Below are 24,352 nucleotides of genomic sequence, written 5' to 3'. Positions count from 1 at the left end.
CGCTGAGCTGTGCTCCTCTAATGGATGAGTCGCCGTCTTTTGTGACAGCGAGTGCCGGATCAAAGCATCCGGCAGTCCCAATAGTGCAGAGTTCAATTTGTCAAATTGGCTGCCTGCACCTTAGGTGCACGCCTTCGAACATCATATACCAGCCCTTTTTTTTTTTTTTTTGGATCCCTCTGAGCGCGCTAAGCCTTCGCCCCAATTTCTGGCGAGCAGAGATGGTGTCTGCTCACAGCGTTTTCCGGTGATAGTTAACATTCCACATGCATGACATTATCTTCAAGCCCGTACGCCCAACTACACCGTCCCTGTAACTAAATTGATTTTGATTCTTTCTTTATTTCACCGCTTCTTTTCTCTCATCTCTCCCTGTCTTTCTCCGACGTGTCGGTAATCCTGTTTCGGGCGCTGCTTCATTCGCCTTTACACCCGCATGAAAAGTTCTCCATTCCAAAGCTGATTGCGCGCAGTCTCAAAGGATTCACGTTCATCAGCCCGGAATATTGATTTCGCAGATCCTTCTCAGCGCGTCGTCCTTTCTAGGCTCGCTCGATGCTGCGCCTTTGCAGGCAACACTTGTTTCGCTTCGCACAGCGCGCAGTCGATATTGCGGCGTTTAGCAATATCGGGGCGCGCCCGCAAAAGGGCGTGATACTAAAAGTTACACAGCCTTACTCCAGTGTTCAGCCAGGGTGAGCTGCTGCTCTCTATCATTTGCGCCACCGCTTTGATATTAAAGAAGCGCTACTAACATCACAGGCTAATTTTATACTAACAAAGTGAACGTAGCACAATGGTCGAATATGATCAACCTCGAACAGCTATGATAAGTCAAATTCAATAAGGAGACCTTCGCTCAAAATCAATACTTCACATGCTAAAGGAAGGGGTCTCAAAACAAGCCTACACCTTTGTTTCTTTTCTTTAGGCAGTGATGAAATATATACTGACGTGTACTGAGAGCTCGTCCTTTAGAGGCTTTAGCTTCTATCTGCCGCCCTCACATCCTAGGACTCGTGCAGTTTCCCCTCAATCGCATTCTCCTCCCTAGCTCCAGCAGGAAAGAGCAGAGTGCGAAGGGGAAAGGGATGCAGTTGGTGAGCACTGTGAGCAGTGGTAAGGGTGAAGGAAAAGAGTAGCATATCCCAATCACGCGGAGACCATGCGAACAGCACAGCCAGGAACCAGTGATAAAGGTGGGGAAGGCGAAGTAAAGCTTGCCCGAGTAGTGTGAGGAGGTAATAAGAAGCAACGAGAACTTCTGTCGTCTTCCCGCTTTCATCACGCGACTATCTCTCAAAGATCCCGTTAACAGCAGTGGATGGGCGCCAGACGAGGCATAAGTATCCCAGCGCGTCATGGCGGTGTCGAGGAAAGAGGGGATGCAATTCGTCTGCGTGCTGGGATGTCTAAAAAGGTTTATAATGTGTGTGAATAAGGTCATGACGGCGCAATTGCGTGAATTACGGCATCGCTTGCGGCAATCTGCAAGCGCAGAACGCGAGACCTACAGGAGTGCTCTTCGGACGTGATCTGCATGTAGGTGCGACAACCACGGCGGGAAGAAGTTCTAAATGCGCCTCCCCAGCGTCTGTATATCGCCTTAGACGGCAGAGGGGAGCAGCGTGTGTAGCGGGCAGCGAAGTACGAAGGAGAAAACAAGAAAGAATAACAAGCAGGTTTGGAATAGCAGCACCATGGGCAGACCGCAAAGATCGCCAAAACAAGAATGATCCTTTTCCTCCGGGTTAGTGGTATAGCTGCCAATTTTTTTAACAGAATATGAGCGGCGTACATCCTCCCTCTGGGTTTTTCTGTACAGGACACAAATTCCGGCAATGTGAAATCATTGAACGCCAAGGAAACGACAGCACGATGTTGGCGACAGCGATTTAACTTGTCCCTCTGACACTCTTCTGACGCAGAAGATGGGCAACACATTTCGATTGTTTACAGGCGCACACCAAAGCAGCTGTTCGCTCGTCTGTTGCCAACACGTGCTGCGACTTCATTTGTGCTTACGCCATGTGCAGGAAGAATTTTTTCGCAGGAACGTACCATTGCGCAAGAAGAGCATTTTCGAAATGTTTAGATGCTATGGACCATCATCGACGACTTCCGCCAGTTGCCTGCTCTAACTCGCTCACCAGGTAGCCATAAAAAGCTCCAAACAACCTTTGCAGCTATGAGCGCTGGGCAACGGCTTCGAAAAGTTCCCTCTTCCAGAGGCTGTCCGGCTAACAAAGGAGTTCTCAAAGTCGCCGCACCAGCTATGTGCTCGGCGTGTAGCTCACTTCTACCAGTGTGCAGTTCCATAAGCTCCCCAGCCATCTAAGCAGTCCTGAAAGCCACCGCACCAGCCATGAGCTCGAGGTGTTGACTTCCACTAGTGAGCAGTTCCATATGCTTTCCAGCCAACTAAAGAGTTATCAAAGCCACCGTAGCACCTATGAGCCGCGGGTGTTCACTTCCACCTGCTCACAGTTCCTTATGCTCTCCAGCCAACTAAGAGTTCTCAGGCCATCATGGAAGCTATGAGCGAAGCATCGACTTCCACACTGCAGTCTGCTGTTCGACACGCTCACCAGCCAACTACCTGTACAAACTTTCCAAGCCATCTTAAGCGCTATGAGCGCGGGATGACTGCTTCCACCAGTGTCCCGCTCTCCGTTCTCCGCTCTTCAGAGCAGGTAGGCCCTGAGTGTTCCCGTAATAAGACGGCGAGTTAGGTAGTGCCAGTTAGTGCACAGACAGCGTACTTAAACACTGAAGACTGAACACTTTTAAAGGTTTTTCTGGGTACGCGAATGTTCGTCCGCACCGAAGTTCGTATCTGTTAGTGAGAAAAATTCATTTAAATATTTTTGCCACCGCTCAAATCAAACTTCTCAAAAGGACACTGTGTTCATCGTTTCAAAGTGAATTTAGCCTCTGGAGTTTGTGCGCAAAAACTGCGTCCATACATAGCAGTGTACCTGCGAAATTGGCCTGCGGTGGCGGCAGCTTAGTTCAAGTTTTATTCTTTTCTACTTCATAAAAGATACCTTTTAATTAATTAGCTTCTTTGTCATTCGAATGAGCTAATCTAGCAATATAGCCCACCTGCAACCGGTCCTCAGAGTCTCTTATAGGTAGGCTCGAAAAGGAGGCAGGCCGCGTTCTAGACATCTTCAAGCAGAGTTCAGTCTGGCGGTATTAATGAGCCTGACACTGCATGCCACTTGTAGAAACACATTACAGTAGTCATCTAGTCTCCCTTCCTGGGGAGACCTTGATGCTTCACACTACCCAAATTCGCTAACAAAAGTAACTGTGCGAGAGAAATGGTTCCATCACATAGAGAATGAGAGCAGTCAGATAAAAAAACGGCAAAATTTAACCAGCGCGTGAAAATCATCTATTTCGTAGGGATGGGACTTGAGGGAAGCAGAACCGTTCAGGGAATACAAAAAGCGCAAGGAAAATGTGCATGCATTGTTATGAACTCTGGTCACGTCCACATGCTGTTTTCTTACATATTTCTTTTAAAGAGGCATTGCCAATAATTTGCTTATTTTTCTTCTCTGCCATCAAGCACCTTCAGGTCCTAATTTATGAGCAATAAAAATTGCGAGCAAAAAGAAGGCACTGAAGTTTTTCAGTTATTGGGGAAGATAGGCTTTCAAAGATGGCTACGATTGTTCCTTCCTAGTGCCGCCTATATAAAGGAAAGGACAGTCCAATACAAAGAGATAAGTTTCTCACCGGTTTACATTGCATTGTTAATGCAGTGCGCATAATGAAGTTGAAGAGCGAAGCATGGAGAAAAAGTTTGGTTTTGGTTTTATGGAGTTTAACGTTCCAAAGCGACTTAGGCTATGAGAGACGCCGTAGTGAAGGGCTACGGAAATTTCTACCACCTGGGGTTCTTTAACGTGCACTGACATCGCACAGTACACGGGCCTCGAGAATTTCTCCTCCAAAGAAATTCTATCCGCCGCGGCAGGGATCGAACCCGCGTCTTTTGGATCAGCAGTCGAGCACCATAACCACTGAGCCACCGCGGCGGCCATGGAAAAAACGGTATTTGCATATATTCTTGTTAGATTCCGCAAGAGTGGAAAGGTCTAGAATGGTGCCCCATAACATCCAATTTTTTCTCTTAAAATACAAAGAGAAGCCACAGTTTACGCTTACCAAGAGTTACCTCAGTAGCCACTTCGGATATAATAACACTACGGGCTGAATATGGGCGCTCCATACTGTTAGCGGTAAACAACCTTTATATTGATAGAAGCTGCGGTAAGCAGTTAAACGGACACAAAATATGCGCAATTCAAAGTTGCTAAACTCATTGTAAACAAAAAAAAATTAAAAAAAAGTATTGCTGAGATAGCTTCGACAGCTCACATCAGGCGGAAAGAAATACTTGCCTTTGTTTGATCGCAAGGCCCTTCAATGCTGACACCATTCAGGTCACGATGCTGGCGTCTCACTCACTGATGTCCGCTTCCGGTCACCGCGGTGAAACGCCGCGCTGTTGGAGCACGAAACGAATCTCCGGGGAACATCGCAGTTCGTCCAAATCCCCTCCCTCTTGAGTACCAATTTCCTCCGGTCTCGGAAATTGCGACTGCCTTAGTTCAACGCCACTGTCCGAGTACGCAGATATGCATTTCTGCATGCTCGTTCTGATTCATGCACTAAGAAGCGGCATCAATCGATGCGCTCGGGAGGCTTCTTTTCCTCTTCGTCCGATAGTACAGAGTTGCACACAGCCTCGCCAATTGCCCCTTAGCCTGCCTTAGGCAACAGAGACTTGCAATGAACTTTCTATTTACATATTTAAAAGACATTGGACATCTCGATAAGCTTTAAATTCACTTGTACGTTACCTTCATGCATTCTCCATGCAGTGAACTTCGTCAGCCCATTTGTCGGACTATGCACTCCATCATTCCATAGGTTACATCAATACTCGCCCATTTCATGGCCGCATTTAATCTTCGTTTTTTTTTACCTCTTCCACAGTGCTCTCCTTCTGTCTTTATCTCCCAAATTCCCCTCCCTATGCAGAGTAGCATGCCAGCGATTTTTAAACACCGGCCAAATTCTCTGTATTTCATTAAAGAGTCTCTCTCTCTCTCTCCAGCAACTCGTCCCTAGCGCGCTCTGCCGGTGAACGGCATAAACCGGTCCATCTGCCTTCAGCGTCACATCGAAAGCAATTTGAAACTCGCACAGCCTAAAAGGAAGCCATAGTGTATCGGCGCAAGCTGACCTTCGCGTGCAAAAAGGAAAAAGTAAACGGGGCAGGCGCCATCCTATGCCCAGTAAAGAAGCAGATGAGAATACAGTAGCTGAAGCAAGAGGTGGTGCGCATGGCCTCTCGCACGTTCTTCTTCCTTGATGCTGCTTAAAGATAGAAAAAAAAAGAAAAACCAAAGCCAAAGTTCCTCCCTTTTCTCCCGTTTCCAAATAGCCTTCACCTCCTTACTCTCGCCGGGATGAACACTTGAGCGACGTGTGTTGGCCCCGTGCTGACGAGCGTGGCTGAGTTAACGTCTCGCTGATTAGGCTGCCAGATGAATGGGTCCCTGCCGGCACCGCCGCCACGCCGCTCGTTCCGGGGCAAGCAGCTCCTCGGCGAATGCGCCTTCCGCTCGGCAAACGAGCCACCCTTCTTCGGAGCTATGCACCCAAAGCAGCAGCAGCAGCAGCAGCAGCGCGGCAATGGCGGCACTCTCGTTTCAGTGGCGTCTTCCCCTCTATTGGATGGAACGTCCCGGAAGGGCCCCAAGGGACCTCCGTGAGACAATCATCTCGTTACGGGCCCCTCAAGACAACGGCGCCGCTACTTTCCCGCGAATTATTTCTCAGTGCCGGGCCACCCGAGGAGAACCGACCGTGTCTCTCCAGCATGCCCCTTTTCCCTTCACATTCGCGCCCGCCCAACTTCTTGGCTATGGGGCGCTGATAACGGTGATTACCGACTCTGTTGTCACTGTAGCCTTGTCTTTGCTGCTGGCTCTTGTATCGAATGCTGGTGCTGCTGCTGCGAACATCGGAAGATGGAAGCCGTGGTAGTACGGTGCAAAAGGTGTGATGAGAGGGGGGGGGGGGTGAAGAGAGGGAGGACGGGATAGCTGGGTGAACTGTGGCTTCAAACGGCCTGTCACGAGCGCCACGTGTTGCCACTCGCTTTTCTGGCGCGAGTGCAGTTTACTGCAGTGTGTGTCGGTCTGTCCTTGAGGCCCATTCGATGGCAATGGCGTTTTCATCCCCTTCCTCCACCAGTATGTTTGTTTGCGCCGGCGCCCCTTTGACAGTGTATTCCTCAGAGGCGCGGCGCATCTTCCTTCCGCCCGGTCGATAAGTCAATCAATAAATCAAGCTCCGAGCGGCGCAGGCACCAGCTTCTTCTTTGCTCTGCCCGTTTGCGATGTAACTGCGGTACTTTGCAGCCCCCGCTTTCATTTTTTTGCGCTTTAGGAGAACGATATATTTATTTTTTCGCCTTTCGATGGTCGCTAAACTGTGTCGCCTGACATTTTATGACCGGGGGGAGGGGAAGGGGGGGGGGGGAGTCGTTATAGCTTTATAGGGCAACCCCGTTTAGTTTCACACTGACAGACACCATGTATAACACAGGTTTTGAATTGACCAGGTTCATAAGCAAGGCTGGTTTCTTCTCTTTTCTCAACGTACAACTTGCTGTAAACATCACTGACCGAGGTTTCGCAAGAAATGTATTTATTCTTTTGTGTTCTTGAAGTTTCTAAGTATTCCAGGTTTTAAAATGGCTTACAGAAACCTCCAACCATGTTACCACGCCTTTTGTGCGTGTATGTGTGAGGAGTCGTTCCTTCATTAAACACACCTCGTGTTTAAAATACTGCAGCTTGCATTGCATTGTTTTATTTACCACATTGTCGTACAAGTGTATGATGCATTCAATATTACATGAGGTGCACCGCTTTACTGAATATTCCTGCTTCGCAGCAATCGGAAGCGTGCTTAAATGCTCCAAAGATTCTGGAATTTCGCTCAAAGATCAATATCCCGGGTTTTAGGATGCGACGTACTCCTCGCTCTTATGCTGATGGCCACTTCGATCTTATGCCCTTCTGCGCATGGGTATACTAGTTTAATCTATTGGTATGTATATACGCTGTGTGTTCGTACGAAATTTTCTTTAAAAGCATGCGCTTCTCCAGCTTATTTTCTTTAGGGAGTGCCTGTGTTTAGCGTTTTTTATAACTTACACTATCTGACGCAATCTTCCAGTAAAATTCGTTAACTGATATGGATTGCCTGTTTTTCATGTTTTCTGTAGCTAGCACTATTTGACGCCATCTTCCTGTAAAATTCTTCAATTTATTGAGTATAATAGCCTCCAAAATGTCCATTGGTAGTTTTTTTTTCGTTTCTGAAAGTCCTGCGTTTTATGCACATCAAAGTGCGTCATCATTGCATTACTTCCCTTCCGTTGTACATAGATCTTGGCCCGAAGCTCTGCAAGGCATAAAATTTAGACGTTTTCGCCATGCCCATGCCAGCCCACTTCTTTGAAGACTTATGCGGGCGATACGCGATAGTGTATCTCATAACCTCTCCGCCTACGTGCCTAAGTGCCGTCATCCTCTATCCTGATCTCAAGCCACTTCGCACGTCCGCCAATCGTAAGCACATCGCGCAGTGTCCCTCACCATGCCTCTCACCTCCTCATCCATTTAGAAGCGAAGGTCCGAAGCCCGCTTTCCAGGAATATCGAGTCAGTTGCCAGTCCGTATCTCTTGGAGACGTTTATTGCGATGAAAAGAAAATAATAATACGAAATCAAAGTTGTGACTAGCGATCCGTGCAGAGGGGATGCAGAAAGATACAGGATGAACAAGACACAACCCGAAATATCAGAAGGAACAAACTAAATTCACGGTGTTCTGCTACCAAGCGATGCGTTCTAACCGCAATGCGACGAAGGGCTTTCCACATCCGAGTTCCCCGAAAAGCGTAAGAACTACTTACGATATTAACGAAAATAAGCGAAAGGCGCCAGAGACGCGAACACAGCCATGCAGAAGTCAAGGCGGCGCAGCAGTGAGCACCATTGCCGCCAGACGATTCGGCGCAAGTATTAGAAAGAGGGACAGAGAGAAGGGTAGACTGTGTGGGTGGGGAGGCAGCAAACGACGAAAACCTTTTGCGGGGTCACCGAGTACCGCTGCCCTCCTTCGTCTTCGCCAAATATCGAGTCTGCACTCTTCCCAAAGGACGACTTCCGCCGCGCGGTGCCCCCGCCGATAGTCAAGGAGAGACGTCGCACTGGCCCGGCCAAGACGAGGCCCGCTCGGATTGCGAAGCGCTTTCTCTCGTCGCCATGGCGACGACGCTTGCGCCTCGAGGACTTCTTAGTGCGTATGTGTGTGTTTGTTTATTTCTGTCCGCAAAGAAGGTGGGGACATCGACGACATTGCGGCTCATTCGACGTGCCTGAGCGGCGTGCCGCGACAGCATTCTGCCCGCAAGCAGAAGCAAATAACGCTGACACGGTAAAGTTGCAAATTCCTCGGACCTAGCGTTTTCAGCGACTAGCTCTTTTCTTTGGCTTTTTTTCCTGAGTGTTATCTCTTGCTGAGAAAGGGCCCCGAGACATTTCTTTCGCCTGTGTACGTCTTACTATCGGGCTTCAGGAGCGCCTCACTATGGCTTCGCCGTTTTTATGTCACACATGAATTCGTCCAGCGCTTGAAATTTTTCTTGCCATGCTCAAAAGAGTCCTGGTATTACTGGCCCCAATAAAATCACGTCGAATCTCATTGGCGCTATGGAGCAACGTTCACTTTCTTCTACCCTACCATATCACTAGCGTTCCATATAAGCGCTAATGTAACAGCAGCTTTTAGATACGAGAGTACCGAGCCCTAAGAAGTTTTAAAGTGCTTTAAAAGATAAAAACCAAGCTTTTCACCATCAGCGTTTGTGTTGCAAAGGTGCGTGCGTAAGGCATTAGTAAACATGGATCATCACATAGGATACCCCTGTGCTGAATAAATAAATTCAATTTCTTCTACCACGTAGATTAATCTACGGCCTCTGCAGTCGAATGGTAATTGCGATATCCAAGGTTGTATGTGATCACGCAAGACATGCAAAAATTGCAGTATGTCCACTACTTTGTCATTTCTGTTCGCTCCATCACTTACACTGGCCAGCTCGAGAAGCACTAATAAAGCGAGTCAGCAAGCAGATATTTTAGTTTCGTGGTGCCACAGGTGATCTCGAAATTACTTCTGATATGACCGCCATAGATTTAATGCTGAAAAGTAAATGTGAACTGCAGAGAAGTACTACTTCTGTTTAAAATTATTTACAGAAAATACGTGATTTCAAGCGGCAACCCATGTTTGCCATTGTGTTGCGCATCATTCCTGACTTAAACAGCAAAATTATTCCTGTCTCTCCCCATTTACTGCGCTGATTAGTGTGATGACTCTTTCCATTTGTTTTCCTGTGTTAAATAAAACCTTTTTTTAGCCTCTGAACTGTCTACTTTTTCACGGCAGTTGCTATTTTCCTCACGAGGCTTACCGAATGTCCCTGTGACAACTGTGCACCAGTTTTCAAGGCTACTCAAGATGGACATGTTATTTCTTTGTTTGAAGCTATCATTGCGTCCGCAACGAAAACACGCCTAAAACAAGGGGGTGTGCGAATATTCGAAATTTTCGAACAACTGGCAGAAAATCCACCTGATGAGAACGGAAAGTTGGGCCAGTTGATTAATATGTATCGTAGAAAACAGCAAGGAACCACAGTGACAAGAACTAGCGCATGTCCTGGTGTTTCTTGAACGGTTCGTCGTCATTGCGCACTATTTTCTACAATGCGTATATTCCCATGCTATTCGCTCAGCAAATAAAATAGTGCATCCTCATAAATATTGTATAACAATTGAAAGGAATCTCGAGATTTCGATTAGTTTTTAATTTCGAATATTTGGCAAAAAGTTCTAATAAGGTACGCCGCAGGGTTCCTCGACGACTGTTTCAAAAACAGGTCTGGCTCCTACGGGATGCTACCGTGACCAGCCTGCGCGGTATGGAGGGTTCAGTACCTTGTTATAATCCATTAGTGTCACGGGGTTCATTATCCTCACGCAATGCTTTCATTCATGAGCAACACGGCTGAGTTCAGGCGCGCTTAGCAAACCATGCCTTGGCGCCCGGACACGGAAGCCATGGCTCACAGGAGTCGCATCCACTGAGATTTGACGCTACTTTATTTGCTGACGTAATCACTAGTAGCAGACGGTAATTTTCATATGCATATGATATGGCAGTTAAAAAGTTACTGCAATCACTTTTCCCGGTGTACCCACTAATGAAGATCAATGTGGCATTTTCGACAGATGTAACTCCTTGAGTTATAGCGCCATACCGCAGCGCCACCGCTAGCGCTTTGCCATTGCAAAAGAATGTATGTTTTGCGCAAATATTTGCTCAAGTAAGCTACAGTCGCAAGAACACTCGATTGGCATTGGACACACTTTCGAGTTACACTACTCGTGTTCGAAATGATTAAGAAAAATCAGTATTCGCACAGCACTACCAGAAACAGTTTTAAATATTGCTGCAAACTCTGCGGCAGTCCAGTAGATTGAAAGAGAGTACACATTAGTTCCAGCATATTTATATCGAAGGTAATCCTCGGACGTGAATAAATTCCATCGAGTTTCACTTGGGCCAAAAATAGAAGCAATACATTTCTTACGGTAAGTCTTTTTGTTGAGTCATCCCTCGTGTGCAGAAGTTCCCAGTCCATTAACTAAGAGTGATTTCGGCCACAGGCACGGCCCGCATCAGTTTGCACCAAAGAGAAGGAAATGGAATAATGTGAAGACGACCTTCGCTGAGCTCTTTACGCAGACCAAGTGCAGCTTTCCATGTCATTCGATACCGAACAAGCTGTCCACTCTTCTGTTTCGAAAAACACGAAGACGAGAAAAACTAGAAATCAGCCGACGAAACTTGAACCACCGATGTGGGCGCGAGTTAATCACAAGAAGCGTAACTGCTGCTCCGCAGACAATTGAGGTGGCCACCGAGGCAAAGACGGACAGAAGATAAGAAAATAAAGCGCTCTGTTCACATAGCATAAATGAACATAGGAGCTCTTTATACGGTGCACACTGTCTTGGGAAATCCTCAGTTCCCTAGGCGGAAAAGCTGGTCACATGAAACGTTTAAAGACATTAGAAAAATAACGTGTTTTGGTGCACGTAACCCAGCCCCTTCATACACTCACAACTTGTCTTGGTAAGGGGTGACTGCCCGCCTCTTTGGGGGTCATGATAAATTTGCCTGACCATGATGGCCCTGTGCTCACTGTGCACATTCCCGGCAGTGCCGTTAGTGTCCGGAGGCCGACGAATCAAACAAACAGCTTAGAAACAAGGCCCGTTCTTGATGTTTAATAGAAGACGGCTTGCGTGAGAAGTCACCCTCGCTGAGTTGAGACGCCAGCTGCGTGCAGGCTTCTTTCTTCGAATTACTGAAGCCCGAGACATCCGTAGAGCCCGAAGGGCCCGGTTTTCTGGCCTCGAATGCCAGGCAAATGGTGTCCCACCTATACGGGATTAAGAAAAGCGATAGGGAAGAAACGTCTCAAAAAGGCCTTCTGGAGTCACTCATTCCTCTTTCTCCGCACGGAGATGCTCCGACAGCTGCCATCTTTATCAATGAAAGCAGGCATTTTGTCAATCTGGCTGTCCATCGATGATCGGAGAAATTTCTCCAGGCGAAAAGTAACATCCTCTAGAAAGCGCTTGAAATTCTGCGATAATTTTTGACTAAAAAGTGGCCTTTGTATCATCTGCACAAAACTGGAGGTGAGACTTGAGCCAGCGATCCAGTTCGTATTCTATGTGAGAGATAGACAGAAAAAAAACAAAGCAGAAAACCAGCGCTACTTAACACGTTCACAATAAAAAGCATCCTGTTCCATGAGGGCGCGTCCTGTACAGCTGGCTACTTACTTTAACTTATCCACCAACTTCACCAACAAGCAACACTTCTTAACAACACATGAAAGTTTTGCTTCGCAAAGCACCTAGCATCTGCAAGACTGACCGTAGCGTCCTGTAATACCATTCTCACCACGGGTATTTCCTGAGCATCATCTCATCCGTGAGCATCCGCTCGTTCTTGTGATTAAACAGTTCCTTGCTTCCAGTTCCACCTAACATTTAGATGTCCTGCAGAACTCTCGCCATAAATAGAGAAGTAATATTATTAATTTACTAATCTGCACCAAGTCCCAAACTCAAAGTAATTTTTCGGTAATTTTTTTCATAGCAGGAAACTATTTTTCAGAAGTTCTAATTTGCTTGGCAGACGTGGACTCACCGCACTAATTAAGTGGGAAGTTTCCAGTGCAATGACTTCTACGATCCTTGGAAAGCATAAGGGTGAGGCGTAATGGGCATCCTCAATCCGCTCACCAACCAAGCTAAGCCTGCTTCCAGCCAGCGATCTTCTGTATCAAAGGTTTAGTGGAAGCCGCTTACGTTAAGAGCTTAGGCTTAGCGGTGACTAACACAGCCTGTTTTGGGGTTTTAGTACGCGGCGTCAAGTTCATTTTGGCGCTTTGCCTTCGAACTAATGCATGCCTACCAGTGCATTTACATCAGAGAGCTTGTACAGCGGTAGACTATAGCGCCATCCGCATCAGCCTGACAAGGCTTAAGCACGAAAGTGCATCCCACCGGGGTCCCATAGATCGGCTAAGTGGAACAGCCTTCTTTTTCGGAACTAGGAACCAAAAATTCGAACATTATATTCATATTTTTAATAAGGGAGTAATTACTCATTGGCATCCACCCAAGCGCAGCCATACGGCTACAAATGAAAGCTATACAGCTTCATCAGAAACTTCGTAGCTAAAGAAAAATTCTTCCTGGTCCGGGGTTCGAACCCGGGACCACCGCTTCACCGGAGCAGTCGCTCTACCAACTGAGCTAACCGGGACGGCAAGGTTATGGTAGGGCGAGAGCGAATCGATCAATAACTCGAAGTGGGAACAGTGTTGGTCAAATGTTTAGGGGAAACCCCCAAGGTGGAGTAAATTTGTAATAAGGGTAATGAGTAATTACTCCAATGAGTAATTACTCCCTTATTACAAATTTACTCCACCTTGGGGGTTTCCCCTAGACATTTGACCGACCTATATTCATATTTCTTTTCCATCTTCAGCCACGTTCTCTTTTGCTGCTTCTTTCACAAAATATCTTGTAACGTATCATTTTCTACGTGTTCCGCAATGTAGGGTGCCCTTTTTGGGCCAAGTCCCTAGATATTGAGCAGTGCGAGACGCACGGTAGGCTGGATATGTGAGATCTGTTGTTATATATTTTATAAATTCTTCATCACCCTCCGCAATCGCAGTGCCTTCCAGGCGCACCTGGAGCTATATTACATGACCAGTTATGACAACTACCGTCTCCATCTTCGTGCCGAACAGCTAGCGTATCATTCGTGTTGACTGCTCAAACTTAAATGAGGCGCTCAGCAATGACTACAAAGGAGAAGAATGAACAGACAGTGGATAATCAGAAAACCAAGATGATGCACCCTTTCTCCTTCTTGTTATTTTTCTTTGCGCGTATTCAAGAAACGCTTCGCAAACAAATAAAATGAAGCAACATGAAGCATTGTGCTTTAGATCCTCTAGTTAGCCGCAGAACGAAGCAAACCCGTCAGCCTCCGAACCACCGTTACAGCCTTCGATAGCGAGATGAAGCACAAACGCTTTCATTTACAGATTTGAGACCCCAGGCGTTATGTTGAGGGTCCCTCGTCTTCGCGGTGTATTTTTCTGCGGTATTCCCCCGTCTCCATAAGCTATGCCCTCCGTGCATTGCTCTGAGTTGTTCAGGCAATTTTCTTCTTATTTTATTCAATAATTTCCTTCTTCGAAACTAAGTTTCGAAAAGTCTTCAAATGTCTCAAAGCGCCCGAGGGGATGCGTGCTAAAGTAAAAGTCGTGGAAGGTATAAATATTACGGGTAAAAGAAATAACATGAAAGAATGTAACGGCGCACAGCGCACTCTTTTTCCTCGGGTGAACCATGAAAGCCATTATGCGTATACCTTTTCTTTTGGACTCACTTTTGCGACCCTTGATGTGACCATTTTCCTCATGGTTGTTCCAGAGAGGGAAATTATAGTATTTTTTCTCTTTTTCGTAGCTCGTACAGATCAACCTCGTACACCCTCGGGACAGGACTTCGTGTTTCGTTTTCTTCTTCTCCATTGCGTAATTACCGAATCGCTGCAAAGGAATAGATGATTATTCCCGTGTTTATTGTCGGATAGGGTGTGCAGGTAGCTTTTTGTCCATTTAAATGCGGTTATTTACATTTCTTTCTTTATTTCACTCAGCGACCTTTCACATCTTGTCAGAAAAACAAAGCGATCGATGGTTACGCAATTGCGAGCGACATTTGACAGGCAAGGAAAGCGTAAAGCGAGAAAAAGCAAAGGTGGAAACAGGAACCTAGAAAGAATGATGGAAAGAGGAAAAGATGCAGAGAGGATCCTTCGAAGCATGCATGTGTGCTGTTGCGAACACTGAAACGTCGGCGCTCCTGTTCAGAGAGCGAATAATTTTCATCGAGCATTGCCGCCAGCCGTCCTTAAACCTTGCAACAAAGGTACTGAGAACAGTATCTCTGCTAGCTGAGTAGTTTACGGTGTCTTACGCGTTCATTTATATTTATTTCTGGAGAATCGCAACGTTGTTTCGTGGAGCGCTCAGGCGCCTTTCACTGTCGACGCAAGCGCTTTGCCACCGCTTGAGGGCCTTGTCACCAACAAAGCTTGCGCTGAGACGAAAAAACCCGAAACGGAAAACTCTCAGGACCAGACAGCTACTGCCTCCGGTTCTTTACATGTGCTTTTTTTTTTTTTTTTTTGCTGTCACGGACTACGCGACCTAGCTTGCAAGTTCCTGCCTACTCGTCTCACCGCTCGAAACAGTGGCTCCTAAATTTCAGTTCCGCGTTTTATACAACTTCTATTTTACCGTTCAGTGAATGGAACATGCCCGAGTGAGTGGTTTCGTTTGAAGCTGCGTTCATTCCGATATCCGAGTCGGAAGTAAACATGTCAGACCTGTCACTCGCATTTTGCGCGTTCCACTGTGGGGACTCCACCGGCGCCTTGCAGAGAAATTCGTAAAGAAGGCGGGACAAACCGTGGCTATTGTCTATCCGCAGCTATAAACCAAAGAGAAATTTACCTTTGCATTTGATCGGGCTTTGTTCTTCAGTGTGCAGAACTTTCTTGGCCCGCTTTTTTTAGAATGCTTCTTCAGTACCGCAGGAATCTGTTTTCTACGATGCTTGCCACTTGTTTAATTCTCGTTATTCTGATCCGCCGCGGTGGCTCAGTGGTTACGGTGCTCGGCTGCTGACCCGAAAGACGCGGGTTCGATCCCGGCCGCGGCGGCTGAATTTCGATGAAGGCGAAATTCTAGAGGCCTGTGTGCTGTGCGATGCCAGTGCACGTTAAAGAACCCCAGGTGGTCGGAATTTCCAAAGCCCTTCCCTACGGCTTCCCTCATAGCCTGAGTTGCTTCGGGACGTTAAACCCCAATAAACCAAACCAAACCAATTCTCATTATTCTAAATATTTACATTGTGGCGCTGCTGCGGTCTCTTTCAGGCGTCATGTAGATAGCCCCAAGGTGACGCTACTTGAAGCGGCACTGCTGATGTTGCGCACTAAAAAACTTTCGCCCGAAAGATTTACATTATCGTCATAAGTATTTTCATTTACTTCCCTAACAAACATACTGTAGTTTTTGTAGTTACCTGTACTGCATACTGTTTTGAGAACCACGGAGAACACGCTAGTAAATAGAAAACCGCGAGTTCACGAAGTTCACAGCCGGAGAGCAAATTGTTTTGTGATATTGTTACGGACTAGAAGACGGAAAAATGTGTAGTGGCCCGAGCGACTGAACTCCTGCCCACTTGCGTTGACTGTATGCAACGCGGCGCCACATGTGCGAAGAATCAATACCATGCTTCCGTTCCATAAACCTCTAATTAATTTTCGGTGAAACCCCTAGGTCGAATGGTCACACAAGACGTGACTTCTGCTGCCGTCTACCATTTAAGTGCAATATGGCAGTACTGCTTGCACGCATACAGCCAACGCAAGAGAGAGACTTTCAGGACAGAGCTGTCCTGCGATACTGTTAGTGCACAACAGGGATATTATACGAAGATGGAGCGATTCATAGACAGCATTCTGGCTTCTGTCTACCAACCACCAAATCGCCAAATCATAAGTCGCGAACGGGGATAATAGGCTGTCTGATAAACTGCGACGTACGTACTCTCCTCTGGACCGAAGCCTCTAGAGCATGTCCTCTGAATGAAGGTAAAGGGAGGCGGCGACTCTAAGTTCCGCTTAGAACAAACCGTACTGCCGTGTATCCTTAATACAGAAGGTGAATGAACCCTCTGACAAAAAAAAAAGAAAAAGAATCGCTGAATGTTGATTTTCTCAAGCAACGTCTGCAATCTTAAGCTTTTTTATTTCGATGCAAGTGTAGCTATTGTCGACAAGAAAAGCAGCACGAGGCACGGCGCAATGACTTCAACTGGAGTTTCCAGTTGTTTAACGGAAACTGGCTCTGTTCTTACCTGGCTCCGCATTTAACTGGAAGATTCATCATAGCTTAGGAAAAATTGGACATATGAAAAGAAAATAAAAAGAAAGAATAAGACACTCATGAAAATTTTTATATACTTCATCTCTTTGTTAGCTCAGAGTTTCTCTCAGAAATGTATATAAATAAATGATCAACACCCAGAAAAGCTTTATGTCGAGCCCTAAGACCATCATCCCCACAGGAAAACTAACCAAGAAAAATGAAATTCGGAGAGAGCAGACGCCACGCTGGAAAAAAGCTTCTCACTTTTCTAAAGACGAGTGCAAGAGCCGCGCGCGCAGTTAATCTTCCTTCGGAGTCACTGAAACTAATTCTGAGCCCCGGGACACGTCCAAGAAGCTGGTGCTGATTTCTCGAGGGATATCTCGCTCGCGAATTGACTCCTGAACGCTTGGACAAATTGAGATACATCAAACGACAGTGCCTCCTTTGAGCCAAAGCTCGCACGGATCGAGGCTGCTTGCACACTGTCTTCAACTTATGTCCGTTATTTTTATTGCTTTTTTTCTCCATCATGCCATTGAAACTTCTCACACGGCAAAGCACCAGCTAAAATATTTGCTTTGGCTGGACGTTGTCGGAACTGCAATGTTTCGGAAGCTAGGTACACGCGTAGAGAACGAATTGAAGTAAAAGGTGAAGATGTGAAGTAGCCGCGCTGGGACGCCTCCTGGGGAAAAACCAGCGTCAATGTCTGAAATGAAATGCGCACACGCCTTTAACTCTCGGTACTACGCATGGTGTTCTCTGTTCATCACTTTCGAAGGGCCCAAAAGGGCCCTCCATTTTTCATGTCTCCAACGGTCGGAGTGGACAGGTACCTTGCATTCTTTCTTATTAGGTGGTGTTTAGCTTCACAGCGACAAGAAGTGTTTCGTCGGAGGATCGCTCCTCCGTCCCTGTAAAGTTGTCGAGCATAAGATGAAAAACCAAGCCATCTTCTGTACTCTTGCGACTCGACAGTGGAAAGTTAGCTCTTTCGGATGGGGCAGTATGCAGTCCGCCTAGATTTTCATCTTGGCTTGTTTGTTTGGTTGGATCTGAAACCTCATTTTTTCAAGCTCTCTGCAGCTGTTTCAGAACCCATTCTGGGGCTCATATGCCCTTCATGACCCTGGTCAACATAAGCAACATTCTTTTAAGGAAGAAGATGAGCAGGGGAGTCTCCAATTATGAGATATTACTCTATCGACCGCGGTACTGTTTCTACAGGAAAGTGGTTCTTATAAATCACTGTGTGAGTAAGGAGCTACCGTACATTCTCCCTTCTAATGGGCGGAGAAATGCCAATGTGGTTTTGCTGCTTCTTCGCTTCATCACCTTTCCCTTGCCCCTCTTAATGCTCCAATTTCAGGCCCACTTGCATAACAGGGTCAACGATTGAACATTCTCGACAGTCCGCTCCAATACTAACGTATCAAGCCTACATGGTTAGCACCTCCTTTGGAAAGCGAGTGAAAACATTCTGCATCAAAACTGTTTTCCTGGAAAAAAAACCTCTTGTGTAGCACTAAGTGTAATGATACTCCGGTCTAGCAGCCAACACTGGCATCAGGAACGCTAAGAACGGCGGAAGAACTTTAACGATGAAGTGCGATGTTGCTTTGCGGTGTCAGTGCGTGATGTGAATTGTTATTGATTTGTCAAAGTGCGTTAAAGCTTTTCCCTGTTTCACAGTTACAGCCGCGAACCCGAAGCACAGGCCTAGCCCAAGCGCTCGGAGCTTGAAATTTATTTTATTGGTGTTACGGTAGCACTCTCGCTGCCTACTATCGACGGGAAATAAGGAAACGTCGCCAAAGCGAATAAACAAGCAGAATAGCAAGGTGTCCCATATGCACTTCTACATGCATACACGTGATTTCGCAGTTCGGATATACAGCATTTCTGACGAGAAAAAGGAATTGGCAACAAGCGAGTTTTATTCAGTATCCAGACTCCAAACCAGCGTTGAAGCCATCGATCAGGAGGGGAAAACCTTGGGGACGTGCATTGCTGCAGAGGGAATCACAAACCGCAACCAGAAATCAATGCGAAAACCAGGGGGGGGGGGGGGGGGGGGGGATAAAATTGAATGCCCGGTGGAGTGCAACATCGAAACGCTAAACAAATCGAGAGCAAGAGGGCGCCACCCATCCACCCTTTTTTCCAGATAAAAAGGGCTCTTGCATGAAACATTGCTCTCAGCTGCACTGTGTTATTCCCCGCGACGCTTTCGCTATTTGTGCGATTTTGCTTAAACATTACTCCTTCCAGACCAATAGGAAACACGGCCCCCCGTAGGGGCAACTGTGGTTCGTGTAAACATTACTCTTTTCTTCGGGGCCTTTTTTTTTTTGCCATTGCCTCAATTGCGCCTAGCGCTTTCAGGGTAAACCTAACTAGTTAGTATAACTGTTTGAAGGTTCTATGCTTTGGCTTTACAACTACAAACTATGATGAATCTGAATTCCTACTGTGCTTGAGAACTGCACGGTTCTGGCATTGCATTTCTTTGCAGCGTCATATGAAGGAATTCAAAATTTTTGCTCCAAATTATTGCGCGCAAAAGAAGTTTTTAACACCTTATGGGGCGCTGTATATTTTTTCAAACACAAACTGCAAGAGACTACACTAAAGGTGCATCAGAACTGAGTGGTGGAAACTGAGGTAGAAACGCAGTGAGGTATGAGGAAGACAACGTATGCCCAAGCAAACCCGCGTCTCAAAGCGAAGGCACATGCAGTGCGTTTGTGCATTTCGTCAACACTGTTCTGATACATGGCACGCACACGATGCAGCGGTGTGCGGTCGGGTGAGGGGCGCGACGTCAGCAGTGCATGACGCTTTCTTCGAACCAGAACTTCACTTCGAACAAGCAAACCTAAGCAAAGGCTTGCTTGTGAGAGAAACAATTATTCAACGCCGAAAGCGTGCAGAAAGTGCAGTCGCCACATCCAAGCACCTCTGCACGCCACAGCGCTCCACCCTGGAGTTCTTTGTGTACTGAATGAGCCAAAGCTTATTCTATCAAATCTGTCGCACACATGTATTATTCCAGTCACTTCAGTTATTCCGCTTTGGCGTGACCTTCACGAAAGAGCGCACAAAGGAGAGAAGATCCCGGGACTCGTTTTTATTTCTTGCAATTTTCTTGCGCGAAATATCCGTGGGCTTAGATGCTAGAACACCGTCGCATCGTCTACTTAAAGGCAGCGGGTAAGCTCACCCTTCCTACGTCAAAAGTGAACATTTTGTACCATCCAATCCTGCCCTCCTCCCGATACGCTAAGCCTAATCCCGTTTTCCTGTGCCTAACCCTTATCTTCCTCCACGACAGAGACAGATTGGAACCGTGTGACGCTCGCCAGCACTCTCAATTGTCCCAGGCATGGTATCTAAATGCAGCGCTGGTAGCAACGGCAGGGAATATTGGAGGCAGGAAGCCACAGTGGACCGCGATCATTTCTACAACACAGGAGACGAATCTCAGCAAGATGCATGTTCCCGGAAACCATTGTCATGGCTGTGATGGCGCTTGCCGAGCTTTTAGACAGGATAAATTATCTCCAAACACTATCAGAATATAAAAAAAATGAAGGAGACACTAAAGCTCCGCATTAAAGGAGTATAGACACCTAACTTTATTGCATCTTTTCTTCTTTAAAATGATATCTGTAAGACAATATAATACACGAATCACCGCATGGCACACACCCTGACCGCTAAATAATTTATTATTGAATTTCTAATCTTAGGCTGTTTAGATTTTTGTTTCATCAACCGAACGATGCCTGTGACGTGTAGTTGCACTTTGTATGGCGTGAGGCTCGGAAATACTGCAATATAAACGCTGATATATAGTTTAAAGCACTACACCACTTAAACCAGCCTGCTTCAAGAGTTAGAATTACGACGACCAACGTATCAGCAGTTATGTTTTTATTATTCTTTGAATCACGTCACCTAAAGAAAAATTACACGTAAGAGCCATCGTTGGGTTGATGAAACCTAAACAGCGTCAAGAAGACTTTGAATTATAACTTAATTAGCGGTTGTACGAAAATACCACGGGGTGCTTCATCTGCACCAGTGTCTAACTCATTGCTTCAAAGAAAACAAAAAACGAAAATTTGGTGTCGATAGTCGGTTAAGGCTCTCACGCGAAAGCTTTCATGGGTTAATACCTCCACATGCTGAATTTGTATTTCTCTGGTTAACATTCCTAGATCCCTGGAGATCCTCATGCCACTCCTGGCGCAATAGTGCAGCAGTTAAGCGATGCGCCACTACCCTGCGATGGCAGGTGCTTTCGCCGGAGAAATTTTGCGACCCAGGTTGCTCTTCCCGAGCAACCTTTCGCGACCAAAAGTTGATTTATCTGTCACCTGCCACGGTGGGCAGTTTGCTCACGGTCCCGTGGGCAGGTTGTGATGACGCCGCAAGGTCACGTAACCTAGGACACCAACGTGAAACATAAGTGGGCCACCTAGATTGTTCTCTTGCGATTTTAAAAACTAGCCCACCTTGTATCTAAAATGCGTATGAAGGCATACCAGCAGTGCTTCAAAGTTTTGGTCTACGTTTAGGACCCGCGAACTTTCGCTGCTACAGTGCCGCTTCTCAGTGACGAATTAATTTTATGCGAAGCAAATTACAAGAGGTACACTACAGCCCTTCGCCGTGGTTACGCGCCGTGCACACCACGTGGTGCAGTGACGTCACAGCACGTGACATACCACGTGACACATGACGTCACGACAGAGGAAGATGAGGGTCCACCTCGCGCCGTCGCTGTGGTTGCACGCCGTGCAGACCACGTGGTACAGTGACGACACACCAAGTGACATACCACGTGACACATGACGTCACGACAGACCGCCGTCACGCGCTGGGAGAGGGAGAACGATGCCATCGCACAGACACCGGAATGTCCTCGAGCGGCATTCCCGCGCATTTCGAACGCGCGTTCACACTTGGTGTAGGTGAAACGCTCGCTCCACCGGGCAGGCGGACGCGGCTTCCGTGGCAATCCAGGCGCCCACCCAACGCGCGTCTCGGGGTTAGTCGGCGTTCCACTGTAGCCATGCCGCTGTCTTCCCCCACGACGAAGGCTTCTAGTGGTTGTATTAAAATGACCAAGTATTCAACCCAGGAAAGCCATGTATTACCAAGCCTAGCCTCAATATGCTTCGCATCTGACCAGGGTTAACCAAGTTAAGCCTCAGCCATTTTGTTGTCAGACATAAGGGAGCAAATCTTTTCGTGCACCGACGAACTAGCTAGGAGCCTGTTTTATAGATACGAGAAATTTCAGGCATCTTTGATCTCGTGTTTGGGCTTTATTTTTCCGGCCGATAGTTTTTTTCTGTTACTTAGAAGCCCGGTATTTTTTTGTCTCAAGCTCACTTGTTTCAGATTTATTTGGAATGGCTTTTAATGCGAAATCAATAAGCAATTATTAATTCGGAAGACAGAGCAACAGTTCTCTGACAGACAGGGGTAGGCGAGAGAAGTTTAAAAATCTGGTAGGTTGCTGCTGTGACGAATGAATAAAGGAGGCCGGCGACGGTGTACCACGCGACAACTAGGCAAACTCAAAGCATACTGCACATTACCGCATGATGTAGGGTTTCATGCAGATAACGTGTACGACCTCGAAGCGGGGTGGGCGACCCTGAGGCTGCAATGTCCCGCTTGGAAGAACATCGTAGGTCACTTTCGTGACAGGGCACAAAACTTTGTAAGGCCCAAAGTAACGGCATATCAGCTTCTCAGAAATGCCTAGACGGCGTACTGAGGTCCACACCGTAACCTGGTCACCGGTACGGTACGTGACGTGACAGAGGTTGCAGCGGCGCGCATCCATCCCCTGCTGCCGTCGAATGTGAATAGGGACAAGCGGACGTCTTTCCTCGGCGCGCTGCGCAAGCTGCTAGGCGTCTGGCGTGAGCGGGTGATCATCAGTGCAGCGCGGAAGCATGGCATCCAACATCGTATGAACGTCACGTCCGTAGTTCAAGACGAAATGGTGTAAAGCGGGTCGCCTCTTGGATGACCGTATTGTATGCGTATGTGAAGTACGGGAGAATCTTGGCCCAGGTTTTGTGCTGCAGTTATGCGTACATTGCAATCATGTCGGCAATTGTTCTGTTTTGTCTCTGCGCCCGTTATACTGTGGGTGATAGGCGGTGGGTGTGTGATGGGTCGTGTGACTGAATTCAGACACGTCGTGCATGAGCTGCGACATACACGACGTGCCTATATCGGTGATTACTTGGAACGGTGCGACATGACGCAGCACGATTTGCTGCTTAAAAGCCTGGGCGATCTCAATGACGTGCTGCGCTGCACAGCTTTGGTTTCCGAATACCTTTTTTGATAGCCGGTCTCGGCCACAATCTATTTGTGATCGGCTGATGACCCAGGAATTGGGCCCAAGAGTCGATGCCGGCTTGGCTACCGGCTTGGCAACCCGCTGGCTTGAGAGGCGGCGGCTTACAACGTTGGCACTCGCGGCAGCTTCACACGTAACGTTGGACAGCGCCAGCAAGTTTAGGCCAATAACACGCCTGGCGCACACGAGAGAGCGTGCTTGCAATGCCCAAGTGGCCGGAGGTGGGTTCATAGAGGCAAGCGAAAAGGATCTTGGTGCGGACAAAGCGTAGGCACCCCAAGAAAACAACGACAAGCCAAGCGGAGCTGTTCGTAATTATGCGTCAGGCATTGTACAGAGTAAAACTCTACCTAGCAAATCTGGCCTAGCAAATCGATCCAGCCCTACCTTCTCCGCGAATCCTGCACAACTCTATATCAGGCCCCGTGTCTTTATGCCGCCTGGTGCCAAATTGCTGCGTATCCACCCACCAAGTTCTTAGAGTTTGAACACTTTCTTTCATTTCGAATGTATTTTTTTTTCAGTCCCGCTTTCCATTCCACGTGCCTTCAGAGGTCGTGAGCGGTGTTTCACAACATTTGAACGTATGCGTGATATTTGCAAAAAATACTGGCTCACTTTTTCTCCACGTGTCCTCAGAAGGGCACCATCGAGCCCACGTGCCAAAGTACTTTGGCAGCGGTGCGTTGCATTTCGCTTCCCGTCAGGATAATATATTACCGCTGCCCAAAGATTAGGTGAAAAAAACTTCTTCCTCTACCGGAGAAACAAAAGTAAGAGCAGGTCTCCATCGGCTTTAGCCCCGACGGCGCCAGCCAAGCTGCGTCGGCTTATTGAGCTTAGCGACCTTTCGCTCTAAGGTAGAGGCCCAACGTGGAGGCCTCCGGGGATGATTATTAGCAGTCACGGCAGGCCGGAACAAATGAAAAAATGCAGTAATGAGGCTTCGGTGCCCGACCTGATTAATGAACCTTAATAACCATATTGCGGGCCGCAGGTGTCCCCGTTCGCTGTCGACGACAATCACCTTTCAGCCAGGGTAGATTGGTTTAGGGCCCGAAAGACAAAGCGGGTGTTATTAAAAAGGGAACGTTTGCTCTGCAGGAGCAGCTGACAGGAACTTTCCGCTTCCTTCTCTCTCTCTGCTCTAAGCTAAACTCAATAACAATGTGAAGCTTCATTCATTACAAAAACATTACTGTATGCCCCACGCAAGGCGCTGTTGCCTCGAACATCCAAACCGCTTTTTCC

At 47.2% G+C, this 24,352-nt stretch overlaps 1 protein-coding gene and 1 non-coding gene across 2 annotated transcripts in view; one reads left to right on the top strand and one right to left on the bottom strand.

Moving 5' to 3' along the window:
* The window catches only part of LOC149371075 (low-density lipoprotein receptor-related protein 4-like), a 322,806-nt gene that overhangs the window by 90,492 nt on the left and 207,962 nt on the right, over window positions 1–24,352 (top strand). The gene's annotated exons all lie outside the window — the stretch shown is intronic.
* TRNAT-GGU (transfer RNA threonine (anticodon GGU)) lies at window positions 12,937–13,010 on the bottom strand. Its single transcript has one exon. It is a non-coding gene; the product is annotated as a tRNA-Thr (tRNA).

This window comes from Amblyomma mixtum, chromosome 1, assembly GCF_055824585.1.
Source record: "Amblyomma mixtum isolate Tamu chromosome 1, ASM5582458v1, whole genome shotgun sequence".
Lineage (NCBI taxonomy): Eukaryota > Metazoa > Arthropoda > Arachnida > Ixodida > Ixodidae > Amblyomma > Amblyomma mixtum.
Note: the sequence above shows the minus strand (reverse complement) of the source record. Positions and strands in the feature narration are given on the sequence as shown.